The sequence below is a fragment of the Oryctolagus cuniculus genome, chromosome 15, assembly GCF_964237555.1.
Source record: "Oryctolagus cuniculus chromosome 15, mOryCun1.1, whole genome shotgun sequence".
Lineage (NCBI taxonomy): Eukaryota > Metazoa > Chordata > Mammalia > Lagomorpha > Leporidae > Oryctolagus > Oryctolagus cuniculus.
This window is the reverse complement of record NC_091446.1, coordinates 8,499,603-8,521,985: the sequence shown is the minus strand read 5'-3', so window position 1 is coordinate 8,521,985 and position 22,383 is coordinate 8,499,603. Positions and strand designations below refer to the sequence as shown.

Genomic DNA, 22,383 nt, shown 5'->3' with positions numbered 1-22,383 from the left:
CATACACTCATATGTTGCAAATATAGCCATGGGCAATAGGTATTGTTTTACACAGGCTTTAAGAATTTTATAAATGGTGTCGTATTATTCTATAGCCTTGTTTTGTCACACAGCCTTGTGTGTTGAGGTCTGGTTGGCATAAGTGTTGATGTACGTGGGTGTGCATTTCCATATCACGTGTCTCATTCCATTTTGCTTCTATGTAGTATTCTATCCAAGGAATATGCCCTGGTTCATCTTTCTCCACGCTGAGTGATGGGCTCTACGTGCTGACCTGCAGAATGGGAGTCCGGATGCCTGCCTCGTATGTCGTTGTGAAGTCCATGTCAGGGGCACGGGTGTTGGCACCTCCAATGGCGATGGGCCACAGAACCTTCTCAGAACCTACCCACGAGAAGTGGTTTCCAGCCCCAGGATGAGTGCTGTTGGGCAACCCTGGTACCATCTTCCCTGATGTCCCATGGGCCGGGGACATCAGCTTTTCATGTGGCCCCGTAAAGCAGGGCTGTTCCCCAGTGAATGGGTCAGCACTTGGGGCTCCACTCCAAGATCAGAGGGAAACTGGGGAGTCATCTAGGCCAATCTCCTCCACAGGGCTGCCCAGCCTGAGGGGCGCCTCTAGGGATGGAACCCCCATCTCCCAAGGCGGTGTCCGCCTCTGATGTGCACTTCCAGGAACGTGGACTTTTTGCTGCAAAGGCAATTCAATCTTCTATCGTGCACAGAGCTGTGTGCTGGTGGGTTCCACTCTTTTGGTCCAGTCCTGCCTCCTGGTGGCCATACAGAGCCCACCAGGCGCTCTCTGGCACCAGAGCATGTCGGACGTGTAAAGGCAGCAGTTAGGCCCACCCCTCCTCCTGCCCTTTGTTCTCTAGAGCAAACAGCCATCATTTAACAGAGAAACGCAACCTTCCGAGAATGTGGGCTTCCACCCCCTGGCCCTTCTGGTCACCCTATGAATGGTTCGCCCCTCCAGTGTCAGGTGATAAATTCCCACTTGGATCGAGTTCCAGCTGGGACGTTCCGTACTGCAGTATCACACAGCCCGAGTGTGAGGGACCTTATATGGGCGCTTTCTGCCTTGAGAACAACCCTGCACTGAACATCTGCCACGTAGTGTTCTGTGCTCTCTCCCCCACTCACCACTTTCCCGACTGGCCCTTCACCCAGTTCACACAGAACATGCAAAGGGCCCCGGGCCACCGTGACCCTGCATCCTGCTGTGGCTAAGGACCAGGTCAATGTCAGCTCCGGGAAGGTTAAACCTGCCACACACCGCCTTCCCCAAGCCCCCTCTGGACCTCTGGGTCCCCGTGGAGACGACTGCTAGTTGTCTCCACTTTATGTCAATTGCCACTTAAATGTAATGTCACCACTGGCCTTCCTATGTGTTGTTTTATTTTTAGTTGGAGCTAAGAGGTTCTGGGCTCAAATTGTTGGTTTCTTAATAGGAGAGCTGCTGGCAGCCTGAGAAGCAGAGAAAACCTAGCAAAAGTCAGGGGGGGAGGAAGGGCTGTGACAGGAGCCCCAGAGCACAGGCGGGGTTAGAGAGGGGTAAGGGCAGAGGGCCCGAGGAGCCCCGACCCCACCTCCTACCCACTCCTGAGGTGGGCTGCACCCGTGACCCCCGGACGCGACCCTCTTGCTTGAGCGCTTTTGCAGTCTCTGTTTCCTGCAACAAGGGTCTTGATTCGTGAGAACACAGAGCCAGGTCAACTCTAACCGCTACACAGGACCGCGTGTCGCCCCGCAGAGCTGCACCTGCGCCTTCGGACCCCTCCCGGCCCTGGGCTCTCCTGGACGCTGGAGTGCCCGTGTCTGCAACCCGCGTTCACCCTCTGCCGCCTCTGCTGACTTGAAAGGCAGGAGGAGTCAGCCCTGGAATACAACGTGGGAGCCCCAGGGGGAACTCAGCCAGGAGTTCACGCAGGGCCAAGGCCTTGCCCTGTTAAAACGGTCAATCTGGACTTCCGGTCAAGAGCGAAGATCAGCTCCCAGCTGCGAAACACCTGCTCACACAGCCCTGGCGGCACGTTATGCAACCCGGAGAGGCGTCCGCCCCGGCTTCCGGAAGCGCTCTGGTGGCTGGGCCCGTGGCCATCGGGGGCGTCCACTGCGGCGAAACTCCTGCCACCGGGCCAGGGGTCCACGCGCTCCCCACGGTCCCGGCGCTGGTGGAGTCGGGGTCTGGCCAGGGCTTTCCTCCCGGTCCAGAGAGAGCCCGGGGAGGACGTCTCTGGGGTCCCTCCCGGTAGCGCATTGACCTCACCTCCCCAAAGCCCCTCCTCCGAAGCCCACCACACTGGGGAGCAGGTTCCACCACGCGGACTCGGGGCGGCCGGACACAAACTTCAGGCCAGCCCAGCGCCAAGCCCTGAGCGCCCAGCGGGCGCATGTAGGAGGCAGCCATGGAGGAACGCCGCAGTCAGCCATCCCCGGGAGATTCACTTTCCTCACAAACCCCGCATGCTAAAAGAAACCGTTGTCTGAGGAGACCCGAGGGGGAGGCAGTGCCCTCGAGGCGCGTGAGGCCCACAGCTGCCGCCTCAGCCAGGGCCCAAGATGGCCGCCGCCCAGCTGCGGCCCCGGGCGGGGTTGCCATGGAAACGGCGGTTTCCCGCCAACGGGGTGGCCTGGGCCTGGCCACGCCCCCAAGCTCTGGCTCTTCGGAGCGGAAATGGCCGAGGAGGCTGGCAGGGGGCCTTGCCCGCGGGATGTGGGACTTTCAGCTTCTGGGAAGGGACTGGCCTCCAGATGTTTTTGTGGTCACTCAGAGGACGTGAATTTTTCCATGGCCGGTTTCGCTCTTGCTGTTTCCTTCCAGCCGGGAGAGGCGTGGTCCGCAGTGGGCAGGTAAGCCGACGTCATCTTTGTTTTAGGGTCGGGCTCTGTCTCTTCCCGGAGAAGTGTCATGCGTGTGTCAGGCGCTCTCCACGCATCGCCCTATTAATCCTCGCAGTAACCCATGAGAGAGAGGTGACGGGGCATGGGAAAGTGGGGTTCAAAGGTGGGGTGCACCTGCCGCCGGGGTGCCTGCGCCTGTGTTGGGGTACCTGGGTCAGGTCCAGCTCGGCTTCCGGTTCCAGCTTGCTGCCGACGCCGACCGCGGGAGGCGCAGGTGGCGGCCCAGGGCTTGGGTCCCTGCCAGCCAGGTAGGAGGCCCGGGCGGAGCTCTGGGCTCCTGGCTTTGTCTTGGCGCAGCCCTAACTGTTGTGGGGCATTTGGGGAGTGAACCAGGGAAATCTCTCTCTCTCTCTCCTTCTGGCTTTGTGCCTTTCAGATAAAAACAATGAAAGAAATGAAAGTTTTTAGAAGTTTATTTTGGTGCCAAAAATGATTTGAAATCCCTGCGCGGTTTTTTCCTGATGCACATTTCCCCTGAAGTTTTGGAGACCCCTTTTCTGCATGGTTTGCAAAATATTTCGGCACCGGAATAAACATAAATCCGTTTTCTGTGAAATTTTAAAAAATATTTACTTGAAAGGCAGAGTGACAGAGAGAGAAGGAGATGGAGAGGGAGGGAGATAGAGAGAGCAAGAGCGGAAGTGATCTTCCAGCTGGTCCCCAAATGGCCACAACAACCAGGACTGGGCCAGGCCAACACCAGGAGCCGGGAGTCCCATTCCAGTCCCTCACATGGGTGGCAAGGCCCCCAGCACCTGGGCCATCTTCCGCCCCCTCCCCAGTGGCATTATCGGGAGCGGATTGGAAGCAGAGCGCTGGCACTGGATCTGGCACTCTGTATGGGATGCCAGCGTCGCATGCCGTGGTTTAACCTGCTGCACCACAGTGCGGCCCCTTTAAGGAATTTTTGAAGTACCCTTGCATGTTAATTTGCACATGATTATAAGGAAACCCAGGCCTCAGGTTTTCTGACTCACGACTTAGCTCTCACCCACCACTGTGGAGCGTGGTCTGGCTCCCCTGGCAAGCTTGTCTTCCACAAAGCCAACCCCAGCCTGAAGGGCTGCCCCTCCCAAGCCCGTCTCCTGGGTTCCTGGATCTCAGCTTGTCTGGGAGGGGGGCTGCATGGGCCCCTCCCTCCGTGCATCCTCATCCAGGATCTGTGACCCTGTTGGGGCAGAAGGGACTGTGCAGGTGCCACGGAATTAAGGCTGTGGAGTGGGGGAGATGCTTCTGGACTCTGGGGTGAGCCCCGTGGATCCACAGAAGCCCTTTTAGAAGGGAGGCAGGACGCTCAGAGAGCGCGAGAGAAGAGACACAGCTGTAGACACAGGCTGGCGTGATGGGCTTTGAAGACGAGGGAAGGGGCTGCAAGCCAGGGGAAGTCAGCGGCCTCTCGAGGCTGGAAAAGGCAAGGGGATGGCTTCCCCTGTGGAGTCTTTAGCAGGAGCTCAGCCCCGTGGAGACATTGACTTCAGCCTCTAAGGCTCGCTTTGTACTTCTGACCCCAGAATTGCAAAATACCGTGTGTTGTTTTACACAACTGAGTTTGTGGCCATCTGTTCCAGGAGCCACACGAAACTCAATGCGAGCTGTGATTCCTTTCTCCTGAACCCGGGTCCGTCTCCCCAGCCAGGGTCTAAGTTCTGGCTGCACTCAGTAGCTGGATCTAAGCACGCCCCGACTTTGAGCACACTGCCCCAGGGGAGGCAATGCGGCAGCTAGCAAAGCACACCTCTGCCCCTGGGCAAACCGCACTGAGCTTTTGTATTTCTAGCTGCCCCCGCTCAAAATCATAGACAACAGGGATGAATGGTAACTGAGGGTCCTCACTATACAAAGGAAAAATCTGGTAGGATACAAAGCAGAGCACAGATAACGTGGTAGGCTTTTGTACATGACACTAGAAATAGGAGTCCTTTGATTTTTACATGGATGTCAGTGATGCTAAAATTTCATCTGACTTAATTTCCCTTTAACTGATAAGCAAGTTAGCCAGCTTCCCAAAGGCTTAGTTGGGCTTTGTCTGTGTCCCTTAGCTATTGGAGTTGCTGTTCTTGACAGCAGGGAGTGGGGGAGCCCCCGCGAGGCAGTGCAGGGGGCATCTTGCCAGGGGAAGGCTGCCCTGCGGGGGGTGGGCCAGCTGGTCTCCTTCGTGTGCAGGGCCCAGAGCTCCCCTGTACCGAACTTCCCAGCAAATCGAGATTCCCTAAGGGCTTTTGCAGATCCCTTGACCTGAGGTCACCGAAGGTTGGAGAACAGTGTGAACTCTTTCTTTATTGAACAAAAACGTCACAAAATATTAACCACCTTAACAATTCTGTTAACTTAATTATTATGAAATTGAAGAGCTTAGCACACCCAGGCTGGACCGAGCGGTTCTTGTGATTAATTTTCCTTTTAATGTGATGGGTACAGAATCATCAGGGTAAAAGGTATCGTATAATTGCCCTCTATTAACAATCAAGAGCAACTGTGCTAGGCGTTTTATGGCATTGCTAGTCTAGATAACTTTAAAAAATGAAAATTTATTATTCTGTCTGCCTGACACATCATGTCAGATCTTAGGCAACACTCGGAATCCTATTGATAGCATAAACCTGATGTTGAAACGCTAGAAGACGGTGGACTTTGCCTGGAAAACTTTTGGGAATCGGGGTCATCCATAATAATAAAGCGACTCTTGGGACAAGGCGTTTCCCCATGACCCAAGTGCTTGATAGCTTAAATGTCAGCAGTTTGGTTGTTTATTACAGGAGGGAGTGATGGAAACTAATCTCTGCCAGGCATTTTTATGCTGCCATTACTGGCACTGCAGAAGCTACAAGGAATCCTGTAGATGATTAACTGCCCTGGGAGGAGGGCACGGTAGATTCTGTCCCGGCACTGGGTGATAGGTGGCTGGTAGGACTTTCATGACTGCTTTTATACAAAGGAAACCAGCTTGATCAGCGGCTCTGGAGGGGCTGGGCTTCTGCAGCTCTGGGTGTGGGCTTGTGTTTGAGGATGTGAGTTGCACCTGAAAAATGGGGTGGAACACGGTGAATGGTAGACTTCTTAAAAATGATCGTGGAGGGAGCTGGCATTAGTGCCTGGTTTCAACTCCCAGCTCTGGCTCCTGACTCCAGCTTCCTGCCAGTTCAGACCCGGGGAGGCAGCAGTGGTGGCTGCAGTGATGGGGTCCCTTCCACCTGTGTGGGACCTGGCTTGTGTTCCTGACTCCCAGCGTCAGGCTGACCCAGCCCTGGCTGTTGTGCACAGGCGGTGGACACGCTGTCTGTCTACTTCTCAAATGAATAAATTACAAAAAAGGATCATCAAAGAGAAAGGTCACACAGTGAATTGAACCCTTTCTAGGTCATGGATCCATGTTGCATAGTGGTCCTCTCTAACACTTGTATCCCTGTGTTGAATATGCTTCTTGGAAAACCAAGTAGGTAAACCAAAAGGTGGGCTGGGACCTGCTTTCAGCTCACAGCAAGGGGTTCTCAGCAGGAGGCCGTGGCACGGGGAGGGTTGTGGAGGCATTGAAGAATAACGGCAATTCTGGCTTAGCCACTGGATCAGGGGCCATGTGACACTGGAGAGAGTTTTCTCAACTCTATTTTTAAGTGTAAAATGGGTTAATAAAAGCTGCTTCCTAAAATTTCTGTGAGTTTTTGACACATAGCATATAACATGCCAGGCCCAGTGTTGGTCCTTCTTCCATGGAGGTGACAGCTCTGGTCTTCACCGTTCTTTGGTGTTGAAGCAAACTTTTTCTGCAAGCTGGCCTCTTAGAAGTATTTAAAGCAATGATTTGCATCTCGTATTTGGGATTGTGTCATTTACACAGAAATGCATCCTTATTTCTTGCAAGGAAGAAGGGATGAGATGTGTTCGTCATCTTTGTGCCCCCACCCCCGTAGGCCTGAGGCCTGTTACCTGGTAGGTAGTGGATGAGAGAGATTGTGGTTGAATAAGGTTGACTTAAAAATTTTGGCAAAGCTGTGTTGGCAGGAGATGGGGAAGTCGGGTTTCTCACCTTTGACCAGACCACAATTAAGTGGCTGGAGCTGAAAAGAGTCAACAGAGACTATTATGTCCATTTATTTACCTGCAATTAAGATATACAATAGTTCTTTGAAATAGACACCAGGTGTCCGTGCTCCCCAGCACAGTGAGGTCTTGAGAACTTGTCTGGATTTCCTTTTCTTTCCTCTTTACATCAGAGTTTGCAGGAGACACCTTTGTGTACCTTCTTGTGCCAGGCTTTGGATTTGGTTTTAACGGTAGGTAAGTGGATCGGATTAATAATACGGCTCTTGGTTCCCGTGAGAAGCGGCAAGTGGTCTGGCCCTGGGAAGGGTAGAGTAGTCGTTAAACAGGCGGCCCTGCAGCCAGCTAAACCTCGGATGGGATCTGAGCTCTGCTGTGTATTTGTTGTGATAATAGGCTAGTTGCTTACCTTTCCCAAGCCTCAGCTTCAGCAGCTGTGAAGCGATGTGACCATGTTAAGATGGTCTCTAAGCCCTGGGCAGGAAAACGGAGAGGGGGCAGCGGATGAGACTCTGTGCCAGACGTGAGCGCTCCTTGCTCTTGGTGTTTTCTTTCTTTTCCCTGTAGATGACCATGAATGCAGAGCGCGGGCTCACTGCTCTGCTTCCTGCGCCTGGGCCTCTGCTCCTAAGGCCTAGTTGGACGAGCACATTGACCTCTAAGCCTCAGACTCCTGTGAGAATCAGACATAAGCCATGAGCTCTGTACCTAGGAACATGCACACTTGCTCCCTGCAAGTAAGGGTTCAGGAAGCCCTAATGCCCACGTGTCTGTGGATCCAAGGTTTGAAAACCCTGACTTAGGAGTGCTGGAGCGTTGACAACGAACTGTGCCTGCACTTGGGCAGGATGCAAAGTCGCACAGGCAGCTACTGCTTCTCACCAGCCCTTGACTCTCCTTCACCGGGTGTCCTGTAGGCTGACTCCAACCTTCCTCCAGCCATCATTCTTCCAAGGTCATAATCAAGGTTGTCAGTGGAGGCGGACATCTCTCAGCTGACTTCCCATCTCTCCAGTTGAAGGCCTGGGTGTTCAGATCAGAATATGGTAGTGAAAATTGTTTTACGGCTCTTAACTCAAGGGAGAAGCCCTTTCATGGTCAAGTTTAAGCAAGCTAGCCCAGCTGCTCCCCCATGGGCTAGGCTCCATCATCCACCAACAGACTGTTTCCACAGGTGTCTGAGGGACCAAACATCCATGGAATGATTTCTGATCATTCTAAATTGTTGTAGAAAAATTTGAGAGAAAAATCATAGGCTCATATAGAACACTGAACCTCCAATGTATCCTCCTCAGTGACCTCATAAATCTAACAAGGTTGGCATGGTTAGCACCAATAAAATGTTTCCTTCATGGTTTTATAGCCTGTTTTGCTTTAGTAGCATTTGCTGAACCCACGGTTTATTTCTTGTTGGTTTCTTGGTTAGGAATGCAGGAACATCCAGGACAGGTGTTTGGCTCAGTGGCTAAGGTGCTGCCCGGGACACCTGTGTCCCCGATGAGAGCACATGCACTTGACTCCCAGGTCCTGACTCGACCTTCCTCTAGTGCAGTCCCTGGGAGACATGGTGATGACTCAAGTAGTTGGGGTCCTGCCACCCCCACGTGGGGCACTTGGGTTGAGTTTTTGGCTTCCAGTTTTAGGCCCCTAACTGTTGCAGGCATTTGGGCAGTGAACAAGTAGACAGGAGTGCTCTTGCTCTGTTTCTCTAATAAAAAAATAAGACTTGAGGAAAGAGTAAGGCATCCACATACAAAAATCAGTAACATTTATATTTATTAACAATGAGCTAACTGAAAAATAAAATTTAAAAATCCTATGTATGATAGCTACCAAAAATACTTAGGTATAAATTTAGCCAAGGAGGTAGGCCTGTATACTGAAGGCTGTAAAACATTGATAATGCTGGGGTAGGCATTGTAGTCAGGGGTTAAGCCACTGTCTGGAGCGGCAGCGTCCCACGTGGGTGCTGGTTTGAGTCCTGGCTGTTCCACTGCCAGTGCACCTGGGAAACCAGTGGAAGATGGCCCAAGTACCTGTGCTCCTGCCACCCACATGGGAGACCCAGATGCAGCTCCTGGATTTTGGTTTCAGCCTGGCCCAGCACTGGCTGTTGCTGCCATTTGGGATGTGAACAAGGTGATGGAAGATCTCTCTCTCTCTCTCTCTCTCTGTAACTCCTCCTTTCAAAGAAATAAACAAAATCTTAAAAAAAATTGATGATGAAAGAAATTGAAAATGACACAAATAAATAGAGAGATAAACTGGAAGAATTAATGTTGTTAAACTGTCCATGCTGTCCAAAGTGATTGACAGATTCAGTGCAATCCCTATCAAAATAATGTTCTTCACATAAACAGAAAAAATTCCTAAAATTTGTATGGAACCACAAAAGCAATCTTTTTTTTTTCTGGCAGTAAAAATCTTTCTTATTTCAAACATAGGCACATAGTGGATTCACTAAAGGTTAGCTTAGCTGCAGTTAATTTAAACTTATGAAAGAACATTAGTAGGTAGAAACAACCAAAATGTACATCAACAGAGGGAAGGACAGACAAATTTTATATATATATATATATATATATATATAAATATAAATTTTATGTAGACACAAAAAGGACTGAAGAACTGCTACATGCCACAACATGGATAAACTGTGAAAATATGCTGAATGACAGATGTCAAATAAGAAACATCACAGAGGCCGGCACCACGGCTCAATAGGCTAATCCTCCACCTAGTGGCGCTGGCACACCAGGTTCTAGTCCCGGTCGGGGCACCGGATTCTGTCCTGGTTGCCCCTCTTCCAGGCCAGCTCTCTGCTGTGGCCCGGGAGTGCAGTGGAGGATGGCCCAAGTGCTTGGGCCCTGCACCCCATGGGAGACCAGGAAAAGCACCTGGCTCCTGGCTCCTGCCATCGGATCAGCGCGGTGCGCCGGCCGCAGCGCGCCAGCCGTGGCGGCCATTGGAGGGTGAACCAACGGCAAAGGAAGACCTTTCTCTCTGTCTCTCTCTCTCACTATCCACTCTGCCTGTCAAAAAAAAAAAACCAAAAAAACAAAAAAACAAAACAAAAAAAATCACAGAATGATTCCATTTATACAGAATATCCAGAATAAGTAAACTGTTGTCAGAAACTGGATGGGTGGTTGTCAGGGGTTGAGGAGAGGAGTAAATGAAGAGTTCTTGGTTAAGTGGTACAAGAGTGATTAAAACAGTTTGGAACTAGATAAGGAGGTACTGCTCCAACATTGTTCTATTTTTTAACCTTATTTATTTTTATTTAATTGAAGAAACACATACACACACACACACAGAGTTTAACCTTATTTATTTTTATTTAATTGAAGAAACACATACACAGACACACACACACAGAGGGAGAGAGAGGGAGATTGGGAGATTGAGAGATTGAGAGAGAGATTTCCATCCTTTGGTTCACTCCCACAAGCTCCCCAACAGCTAGTGCTGGGCCAGGCCGAAGCCAGGAGCCTGGAACCCCATCTGGGTCCTGCATAGGTGGCAGGGACCCAAGTGCTCAGGCGATCGTCTGCTGTCTCCCAGGTGTAGAGCAGCAGGAAGCTAGATTGGAAACGGAGGCAGGGCCTGATCTCAGCTATGTCCAGATGGGGTGTGGGTGGCTCCAAGGCGATGGATAAATCTGCAGTTCCAGAACGCCGGCCCGATACTTGACATTGTTAAAGCTCTAAATGGCAACTTATGATTCATCATAAAGTGGTTAATTTGATATTATACAAATCTTATCTCAACAACAGCAACAGACTACCAGTAAATAGAGCCACACAGTAGTACTGAATGAGGAACTCCTCAGGGGCAATAATAAAACCAAGCAGGAACAATACGTTACTGAATAGGGAGCAAGTATGTGGCCTACTGGTGAAGATGCCGGCTTTGATGCCTGCATCCTTTATCAGAGTATCTGGATTCTATACCTGGCTCTAGTTCCCAACTCCACCTTCCTGCCAATGCAGACCGTGAGAGCAGCAGATAAGGGTAACCTACAAGGCCCGGATTGAATTCTCAACTCCCAGCCTCGGCCTGGCCCAACCCTGGCCACTGCAGGCATTTGGGGAGTGAGTCAGCAGATGAGAGATCTATCCCTCTCTCAGATAAATAAATAGAATTAAAAATATAAATGAACAAGCTCATAGCATAAGCATATAGCTGGAAAACATTAATATATCTAAGTCACTACAACCACAAAAAACAGGAAACCATCACTTTACAAACACCAACAAAAAATGAAGAAACCTAAAATGGCATTCTGTAGTTTTAAAAATGCATCTGGAGTGCTTAAAGAATATAGTTATCATTACCCATCAGTAATTCTGAGAAAATTGGCACTAAATGCCGAATCTTTTATGTTAAAGACCTTCAGTATTTTTCTCTCTGAAATGTACATGCCATATGCAGAGCCTCCTAAGGGTATGGTTTGTACTTTTCTTCGGGCACATACACCATCCAGTTCCGGTCTTTGGATCTGCTCCATTGCATCCGACTGAACCAAACCTGTAAGTGGAACCAGAGCCCAGGGGCCCTGATGGTCCATGGCCAAGACCTGGCTTTGAAGACGACTTGTGAAAGTCGGTAGGTTAGAGCTGCCTCTGAAGACTGACTTGTTCTCCATGCTGCAGGCTTCAAATCATCATCTTGAGTACTTTAAGAAGTTGAGTCTTAGTGGCTGCTGGGCTGTCCAGATTTTCAAGGTCAATCCCTTCCAGCAATTTTAAGAGGTATGGGACCAAATCTGCTTTCAGGGCCAGTATGAGGGAAACCAAACTGCTCTAGGATCTCATGAGCGGTTGCAGCCAGCCTGTTGGCCTGTTTGTCCAGGTCTGACTGTTTTAACTTGGACTGTTGCAAGGAACCTGTGGGTGCTGAAGCCAACGGAAGCTTTTTGCTGACTTTCGCGGCTCAGGGTCATATCACTTCTCAGGAGCATCTGGGCATTTCCCCTCCTTTCTCCTCCTTCAGAGGTCCCTGCTTCTCCTTTCAGACGCACCAGAGGCTCTGAATGCCCACTGGCTCATGAAGCACAGGTGGGGTAGTGGTCATGTGTTTCTGGAGATGTATTCATTTTCTTTGCTCTTGGAAGCACGTAGAAAACTGCAGAATTCTAACTGAAAGAGGAGGTGAATGGAGGGAGTCCTAAGATCAGTGGTCTGGTTCACTTCTACGGTCTACTGTGCAAAGCAGGCCGATGATGGACACACTCGCTTTGTGGGACTTCTCAGCTCTGCTCTCTGCAGTACTCGGCAAAAGCATGCGAAGGAAACGGACCACCAACCACGACCCAAGTCTCCGTGGTGAAACTCACTGCCCCTGCAGGGATGTGGCTCAGCCCGAGAGCCGGCAGCGGCTCGGGGAGACAGTGACGACACACACAACTTCCGGACAGGAGGCGCCAAGGCGGCACACACTCACCAAAGCAGTCTTGAGCAACAGAAACAGAGCTGGAGACCTCATGCTCCCTGACTCTGAAATATATTGCAAAGCTGTAGAACCAAAACGGCATGGCTCTGGGGTTGAAACCTGTGGACTAACGGAGCAGAGTAGCAAGCCCAGAAAAAATTCATGCATTCATGGTCAGTGGATTTTCAAAGAAGGGGAAAGGGTGGTTTCTTCAATAAATGATGTTGGGAAACTGGGTATCTACATGAAAATAAACTAAATTAAACCCTTATCCCACATCATTTACTCATGCAAAAGTCAACTCAAAATGGACGAAAGACCTGATGTGGCATAGTGGGTAAAGCCACTGCCTGCGATGCTAGCATCCCATATGAGTGTTTGTTCAAGTCGTGGCTTCGGCTTGGTGGCCATCTGGGGAATGAGCCAGTGGATGGGAGATCTCTCTCTCTCCCCATCTGTAATTCTGTCTAATAAAAATTAAGTAAATCTATAAAAAAGACTTTAATGTAAGACTGGGAACTGTAAAACTACTAGAAAGAAATACAGGGGAAACTCTCTGACTTTGGTTTGGACAATGATTTCTTGAACCTGAGTCCAGAAGCACAGACAATGAAAACAAAAATTGACAAATGAAAAGCTTCTGCACAGCCAAGAAACAAACAACAGAGTGAAAAGACAACTGTGGAATGGGAGAAAGCACTCACCAACCATGCGTCTAATACAGCATTAATTCCAGAATATATCAGGAGCTCAGGCAGGTCAGCAACAACAAGCAAGATAACGAGATTTTAAAAATAAGCAAATGACCTGGATATTTCTCAAAAGAAGACATAAATGGCTGAGATGTATATGAAAAAATGCTGAGCCATACTCATCATCAGTGAAATGTAAGCCAAAACCACAGTGAGATATGAACTCACGCTTGTTAGAATGGCTGCTCTGAAAAAGAGAGAGAGAAGGAGGCGGGGGGTGTTGTGGCACAGTGGGTTAAGCCACTGCTTGGGGTGCCTACATCTCATTTCAGAGTTCTGGCTACTCTGCTTCTGATCCAGCTTCTTGCTAATGTATGTTACGAGGCAACAGTTGATAGTTCAAGTGCTTTGGCTCCTGCCACCCACACGGGAGGCCCAGATGGAGTTCTGGGCTCCTGGCTTTGGCCTGACTGCCCTGGCTGTTGCACACTTTTGAAGAGTAAACCACCAGGCAAAGATCTCTCTCATCACTCTGCCTTTCAAGTAGATGAAAATAAATAAACATTAAAAAAAGATAAATGTTGGAAAAAATGGAGAGAAAGGGGAATTTTTGCATGCTGTTAGCATAAATGTCAGAATAGTTCAGCCATTGTGCAAAACAGAAAGAAGATTCTTCAGAAAATTAAAAATAGAACTCCTGAGGCTGGCACTGTGGCACAGTGGATTAAGCTGCTTTCTGCATCATCGGCATCCCATGTGGGCGCTGGTTCGAGTTCCAGCTGCTTCACTTCCGATCCAGCTCCCAGCAGAAGGTGGCCCAAATCCTTGGGCCCCTGCACCCATGTGGGAGAGCCGGATGAAGCTCCTGGCTCCTGGCTCCTGGCTTCAGCCTAAACTAGCCCTGGCCCTTGCAGCCATTTTGGGGGTAGACCAGTGAATGGAAGATCTCTCTCTCTCTCTCTCACTCTTTCTCCCTCTCTGCCTTTCAAATACATAAATCTTTTTATGAAATAGAACTACCATATGATCCAGCAATCCTATAACTAAATATATATGTCTAAAGAAAATGAAATCAGCATGTGGAAGACACCTGCACCCCATGTATGTTGCAGCACTATTCATAATAGCCAAGATACAGATTTGACTTAAGTGTCCATCAACAAATAATGGATAAAGAAAGTATGGCACATAAACACAATGGAATATTACTTAACCTTAAAAACAGGAAATCCTGTAATCTGTGACAACGTGGATGAAACTGGAAGACTTTATGTTAAGTGAAGTAAGCTAGGCACAGAAAGACAAGTCCCGTGTGATCTCAGTCACATGTGGCATTTTAATAAAGTTGAACTCATGAAGTGGATGTAGAATGGTGGCGGCAGGGGCTGGGCAAAGGAGCAGTTGTGGAGATGCTGATGGAAGGATACTCACTTTCAGTTAGATGTAGCAAGTTCAAGAGGCCAATGCACAACATGGTAACGACCGTGAATGACAACACATTATATTCCTGAAAAATGCCAACAGAGTAGACTTTAAGTGTTCTTACTGCAGAAAAAATAAGTAATATGTATGCTAATTAGCTCACTTTAGCTATTTGACAATGTATACACATTTCAAAAGAACACAACATTCAGTTATGGTATTGTTGTAATGAGTGTCTTGGTTACTTGGAATGCAAGCCTTTCATTAGTGCTTTTTATTAATAGTTTTATATATAATATATGCAGTGGACTCCAACAATGCCAAGGCTCCTGCAGCGCAAGGGGAGAGTCCCCTTTGTAAAGTTGTGCTGCTGCTTTAAGGGCTGTTCTTCCTGTCCTGTTGTTCAGTGACCCAGAACTTCGTGGGTATCAGCATTTGTCGGCAGAGCTGGGGGGCTGGGAGATGATCTTGTCCATGAAGGAGCCAGCATGAGTCTTATAGTGAGGAAACAGGTACTTGTCTGTTTTCCTGTATTTTATCCAAGTGAAGACGTCTTGGTGTGTTGCAAACCTTCACGTACCATCGTCTAACAACCCAGAATCTCCCTTTCAACAACAGAGAACTTGGTTCCTGGCCTTGTTGAAAGAGCTCCCTGCCTCAGGAGATGAGAAGTAAGATGAGATCTACAACACCAGGTGGTGTGTAGGAAACACCAGGTAGAGCAGGAAACGCCAGGTGGTGTGTAGGAAACGCCAGGTGGTGTGTAGGAAACACCAGGTGGAGTAGGAAACGCCAGGTGGTGTGTAGGAAACACCAGGTGGAGTAGGAAACACCAGGTGGAGTAGGAAACACCAGGTGGCATGTAGGAAACACCAGATGGCATGTAGGAAACACCAGGTGGAGTAGGAAACACCAGGTGGAGTAGGAAACACCAGGTGGCGTGTAGGAAACGCCAGGTGGAGTGTAGGAAACACCAGGTGATCGGGCACCCTCCACTGGAGGGGTGAGGTAGGGTGAGTCTTGGATGGGGAGCAGCATTGAGGAGGGAGCAATGAGAAGAGCCTGAGAAGAGTGAGTCCTGTGAGCAGAACACAGGTGAGGAGGAGAAAGTTTTGTGGAGATGCAGGTAGACCAGATGCCGTTGGAGAGGGCCCTGAATGTGGAACTTGGAAGCCCATGCTGTAGGCCATGGGCCCTCCCGGCTTCTGGAAGATTTGTCTGGTGGCAGAGGAGACGCAAGCCAAAAGACTGCAGAATGAATTCAGAGTCCAAAGAAGGTAAAAGCGGTGGGCAATTGGGTCCTCCAGACCCACAAAGACTGGGGTGGGTGACGCCGAGCGTCCCTGCTTTTCCACAGGTGCACACAGGTCATGGCCTGGCCCCTGTTTGCTTCTGCGGCCTCCTCTCTTTCTCTTGACCTCATCTGCTTTGTGCTGCACCTTCTGTTCTTCCAGCTCGTCCTGCTTGCTCTTATCGTCATGCCTGTGCTCCGGGTAATCCCTTTGCCTTGAATGCCCTCCGCACCCTGCCTCCCCACGGCTTGCTCTTGTTTAACAACTTGGCCCCGACATGGCCTTTGTGATCTGATGCTTAGTCCAGCAGGAGGTCTCTCCTAGAGTGCCATCGCCTCTATCGCCACCTTGTTGCGCTGTAGTGCTACCACCTGCTCAGGTGGGTCTTTCCTGTAGCGTCAGAAACTCTTCAAGAGCGGGGACCTTATTTTACTCAGTTGGAAGCCCAGTACCTGGCCTGGGACCTGATAAGGAGTCAGGACTCAACAAATCCTTGTGGAATCAGTGATGCAGATTAACTTCATTTTTTCTTCCAAGAGCTAGCCTAAGCTGAAGCAAAGTGTTACATCCTGGGAAGCATTATGAAGGCCCTTGACCATCAGCCCTGGCACCAAGGTTCTCAAGTCTTGGACCAGACACCTTGATGTATTATGAACTCTTGAGGTGGCTCATGGATTTTTTTTAAAGATTGATTTATTTATCTGGAAGGCAGAGTTATTGACAGAGAGAGAGAGAGAGAGAGAGAGAGAGAGAGATTTATCTTCCATCTGCTGGTTCGCTCCAAAGCCAGGAGCCAGCAGTGACTTCTGGGTCTCCCATGTGGGTGCAGGGGCCTAAGCACTTGGACCGTCTTCCACTGCTTTTACAGGTACATTGGCAGGGAGCTGGACTGGAAGTGGAGCAGCCAGGGCTTGAACTGGTGCCCATGGGGAATGTCATATGGGATATCAGTGTTGCAGGAGGTGGCTTTACAAGCTATGCCACAGTGCTGGCCCATAGATTTGTTTTTTAAAAGAAGTTTTTTTTTTTTTTGTCAGGCACAGACAGACAGTGAGAGAGAGAGAGAGAGAGAGAGAGAGGGAGAGAAAGGTCTTCCTTTTTCCATTGGTTCACCCTTGAAATGGCCTCTATGGCCAACGCACTGCAGCCGGCGCACTGCGCCGATCCAAAGCCAGGAGCCAGGTGCTTCCTCCTGGTCTCCCATGCAGGTGCAGGGCCCAAGGACCTGAGCCATTCTCCACTGCCTTCCCGGGCCACAGCAGAGAGCTGGACTGGAAGAGGAGCAACCAGGATAGAATCCGGCACCTCGACCGGGACTAGAACCTGGGGTGGCAGCGTCGCAGGCAGAGGATTAGCCTAGTGAGCTGCGGCGCCGGCCCTAAAAATAAGTTTTAAAATATGTATTTATTCAAAAGGCAGAGTGACAAGGGAGGGAGGGAAGCGGAGAGAGGTGGGGGAGTGTCTTCCATCTAATGCCTGCAATAGTAAGACTGGGCCAAGCTGAAGTCAGAGACCTGGGACTCCATATCGTTCTTCCACGTGGGTGCATGGCTTCCCAGGCATGTTAGCAGGAAGCTGGATTGTAACGGTGGAGTAGCCAAGGCTCAAACCACAGGGTTGATGGATTTGGATCAAGACTTCAAATACATATTTTATTTTATTTTTTTTAAAGATTTATTTTATTTATTTGAAAGAGTTACAGAGAGGTAGAGACAGAGGTCTTCCATCCGATGGTTCATTGCAATGGCCAGAGCTGCGCCGATCTGAAGCCAGGAGCTGCCAGGAGCTTCTTCTGGGTCTCCCACATGGGCCCAAGGACTTGGGCCATCTTCTACTGCTTTCCCAGGCCACAGCAGAGAGCTGGATTAGAAGTGGAGCAGCCAGGACTAGAACCAGCGCCCATATGGGATGCCGGTGCTTCAGGCCAGGGCTTTAATCTGCTGCACCACAGCACCGGCCCCTAAATACATATTTTAAGTAAAGATACATTTTATTATGGCAATGATCACAGCTTCATTGGACTAAGCAAGGCATTGAAAGGGGAGTAGCTTTCTCCCGATCCTTTCTGCAGAGGAAGAGTTAAGACGCTGAGGGTACAGCTGAGTCGGAGCCCAGGATGGATGTGAGTTTAGCAGGGACCACAGTCAGGGCAGTCAGCACTGCTGATCAGAGGTCCGGTGGGCAGGACAGCAGGGCACCCGTTACCTGGGCGCTTCTGAGACGGCGTGCGGTTGTGCTGTGCTCTTCAGTGTTGTGTTTGAGCCTTTCATTCTTCAAGTTCCTGCAGAAATGCTAGATGAGAAACACTGTCTTAGAACGTTCCCGGCTGGCGCCGTGGCTCACTAGGCTAATCCTCCACCTTGCGGCACCGGCATCCCGGGTTCTAGTCCCGGTCGGGGCGCCGGATTCTGTCCCGGTTGCCCCTCTTCCAGGCCAGCTCTCTGCTGTGGCCCGGGAGTGCAGTGGAGGATGGCCCAAGTGCTTGGGCCCTGCACCCTCATGGGAGACCAGGAGAAGCACCTGGCTCCTGGCTTCAGATTAGCGCAGTGCGCCGGCCGCAGCGGCCATTGGAGGGTGAACCAACGGTAAAGGAAGACCTTTCTCCCTGTCTCTCTCTCTCACTGTCCACTCTGCCTGTCAAAAAAAAAAAAAAAAAAAAAAGTTCCCAAGTGACTAGTCAGTAGGGTGACAAGTTTTGGGACAGAGGCTGAGGGACATATTAGTGACCTTCTTGACCCTCAAGTCTGCTTCCATTAAAATAAATTCTTTTCAAAGATATATTTGAAAGGCAGAGTTGGGTGCGGGGAGAGAGATATATCTTCCACTCAGGGGTTCTGGTTCACTTCCCAAAAGGCCACAATGGCTGGAGCTGGGCCAGGCCAAAGTCAGGAGTCAGGCACTCCATTCAGGTCTCCCACGTGGGTGCAGGGGCCCAAGCACTTGGCCTTTTCCCAGACACATTAGCAGGGAGCTGGATGGGAAGTAGAGCAGCTGGGACTGGAACCAGCACCCATATGGGATGCTGGCATCACAGGTAGCAGCTTAACCCACTGTGTCATGGTGCCAGCCCCTGCTGCCATTTTAAAAACTGATATGCTAAAAAGTCAAGAACTGTTTCCTTTCTACTTTAATTATGCTATCACCTGTTGACAAGTTTCCAGTCTTGCATTCCAGGTTATTTAATCATTTCCCAGTAGCATTTGATATTTGGTCATGATACTCATGGGTAAATGATTATTGGAGTGATAAGAGAAAGTTGGCAGTGGAATCACAGTGTGAAAGTTTCTGTCTGTTGTAACTTACCTGAGTTATCTGTCTTTCATAAACTATGAGAATGCTTTGAAAGATTATGGGAAATGGAATTAAAACACAAATGTATTTTGGGTTGAAAAAAATCCATGCATAGGAGGGATCTTCAAAATGTTCATGAAAAAGCATATTATGAAAAAAAAACTATGCATCAGTTTTTGTTTAATGTTTCAAGATTACTTTGGTGATGTATTGGGTTTTGGTGGAAGGTTTCTTCTGTTACCTATGTAGCATTTTTCTTTATCCTTTCACTATAAATTATATATTGCGATAAGTTAATAATCACCATGCAAGCTTTCTTTTTTTTTTTTTTTTTTTTTTTTTTTTTTGACAGGCAGAGTGGACAGTGAGAGAGAGACAGAGAGAAAGGTCTTCCTTTTGCCGTTGGTTCACCCTCCAATGGCCGCCGCTGCAGCCGGTGCACCGCGCTGATCAGATGGCAGGAGCCAGGATCCAGGTGCTTTTTCCTGGTCTCCCATGGGGTGCAGGGCCCAAGCACTTGGGCCATCCTCCACTGCACTCCCTGGCCACAGCAGAGAGCTGGCCTGGAAGAGGGGCAACCGGGACAGAATCCGGCGCCCCGACCGGGACTAGAACCCGGTGTGCCGGCGCCGCAAGGTGGAGGATTAGCCTATTGAGCCACGGCGCCGGCCGCAAGCTTTCAGTTAATATTTGCATGGTATACTTTTTCTAATATTTCTACATTATTTTGTTTTTGTGATTTATAGACAGAATATAGCTTGATTTTTAAAAAAACATTTATTTTATTTATTTGAATGACAGAGTTACAGAGATAGGTAGAGACAGAGAGAGAGAGGTCTTCCATCCACTGGTTCACTCCCCAGATGGCCTGACCAGGTTATGCCAGGCCAAAGCCAGGAGCCAGGAGCCTCCTCCAGGTCTCCCACATGGGTGTAGGGCCCCAATGAGTTGGGCCATCCTCTGCTGCTTTCCCAGGCACATTAGCAGGGAGCTGGGTCAGAAGTGGAGCAGCCAGGACTCTAACTGGTGCCCATGTGGGAGGCTGGGGCTTTAAACCCATTGTGCCACAGCGTCAGCCCTGTAGCCTGAGTTTTTCAAAAAAAAATGCAAATAGATAGTCTATTTCTTATAAGAAGTGGATTTAGTTTATTTGTGTTTACTGTGATTTCTCACCTGTTCGGATCTGTTTTGAACAACTTGGTATTTTCTGCTGCCCTCCCTTCTTGTTTGGATTTTTCCCGTCTTGCCTTCACCCAGGTTGATGCTGTGCGTTAACGTCCTGTTTTTCGCCTTCGTTGATGTGGACACAATAAATGGTGCACTTTTTTTTTTTTGATTATTAAGTTTCTAAACTCAATGCTTTACCTTTTTTCTAGGGAAATCTGAAGTATTCAATGTCTGTACTCTATCATCTTAATGTAATGGCTGGTGGCATTGTGGTAACTTCTTCGCAGTGTGTTTATTACTTACAAACATGTCTTTGGGTAGTGGTGGTGTCACAGGTTGCTGTGACACTTGATTGTGGGTGTGCATTGTTTTGAGTGTTTTGTCTTCATTGCTTTTGAAAATAGCTTTCCTATTGCTCCGAGGACCTGCCTTACCCACTTGAGGGGGAGGTGCTGTGTCCCTGCAGATGTCACACTTGGCCTTACCTGATCAGCTCAGAGATAAGCTTAGAACTGAAATCAGGCCAATCAGAGAGAAGCAGAAAAAAGACGGCTTGTCTCCTCTAGTCACTCCATGAATGCCTGGAGCAGTTTCCCTCCAATCTGTGATAGAAGAGAAAAAAAACCAAACAGAAGCCCTCCAAAAGACAAAGACTGAGGACCACTAGGCTCCTGGGGTAGGAGGCCAGGAGGAAGGATGAAAAGCTCCAGGAGGCCCCGTGAGCGAGAAGGAAGGCCAGGTGAGCCAGTGGAATGGACACACTGCACTCCCCAGAGACGGTCCGCCTGCCGCTCAAAGTACAAGTGGTTTCCACTCTCATGTGATGACTTTGAAGATAGGACTACCTGGGACTGGGCGTGGTCAAGAAATTAAAACATGATTCCTGCTTGTGGACGCACCACCATTGAAGACAAAGAAGAAACTGGAGTAGAAAGGTGAAGCTGCAGGAGGAGTGAGCCGCGTTCGTAGAGGCTGGGGTGGCGAAATGACAGAGCAGTGATTCTTGGAAGTCCACTGAGTGGGTCTCAGAGCAAGGGGAGGGAGTTGAAGCGCGTGTGGGCGGGAAGCAAATTCACGGGACGGGCAAGCCGAGAGATGCTACGATAGGAAGTTCAAAATGAACGCTGAAAAAATCTAGACAAGCTGAATATTTGCCTTCCACTCGGATCTCTGTGTGGGTGGGTGCGGGACAGCTGTGCAGACATGTCCGACCCGGGGAGGCTGCACCACAGCCAGATCAGAGGTGGGGCTGGCGAACAGCCACTCAGCCGCCTGCCTCTGCAGCCCTATTGCTATTGCCCCAGCAGGGCTGGAACAAGGGAGATGGGTGTTTTCCCTTAGTATTTTCTTCAGTGTTTAATTGCTTTAACCTTGTGGCTTTAGGGATTTGTTTCCCATGTTTTCATGGGGTGACTCAGGGTTGTAGAATTTGATACCTTTTTTTTCCCTTTAAACACATTTTGTGCAAATTTGACACAATGCTGTGAGATACAGAGATAGTAAAATGGTTATTGAAGTCAAGCAGAAGAACGTATTTAGCATCTCAGAGTTACTGTTTTGTGACAAGAGCAGGTAAAATCTACCTGTTTAACAAAGCTCCCCGTATACCATGCGGTTGTGCTAACGTTGGTCGTGTTGCACGTGAGAGTCTTCAGCTTGTTCATCCTGCACGTCTGCTCTTATGCATTTGACCATCTGTGTTTCCTCCCCTGCGCACACCTACAGTAGCCAGTGTTTCCTCCCTCATGGCTCTGCTTGGGAATGTTCCATGTGCAAGTGAGATTGTGCTGTTTTCCCTTTTGTGTCTGGTTTACCGGAAAGCCCTGAGAATAAGAGATCTTGGTGAGGGCTTCGAGAAAGGCAACTCTAGTTCACTGTTGGTGGAGATACACATTAGGGCGATCGTTATAGGAAGCAGTATGCAGGTTCTAATTAAGAGTAGAACCAGCACACAACCCAGAATTCCCTCTTCTGCATATACCCCACGGGGATGAAATCACCACTCTGTGAAGACTCCTGGTTGCAGATTATTCGCGATTGCTGAGACGTGGAAAGCACCCAAGTGTCCATTGACACACGAAGGGATAAGGAAAGCACGATGCACCTGCACAGTGGCGCTGTAGTCACCCTGGGAAAGGAGATCT

General features: G+C 49.4%; 1 long non-coding RNA gene across 1 annotated transcript in view; it reads left to right on the top strand.

Annotated features, from left to right (window-relative positions):
- Positions 1-1,806: 1,806 nt before the first annotated feature.
- The window catches only part of LOC138845468 (uncharacterized), a 31,789-nt gene continuing 11,212 nt past the window's right edge, over positions 1,807-22,383 (top strand). Inside the window, exon 1 of the long non-coding RNA XR_011382752.1 lies at positions 1,807-2,853. This is a non-coding gene — a long non-coding RNA (uncharacterized lncRNA). The remainder of the gene's footprint in view (positions 2,854-22,383) is intronic.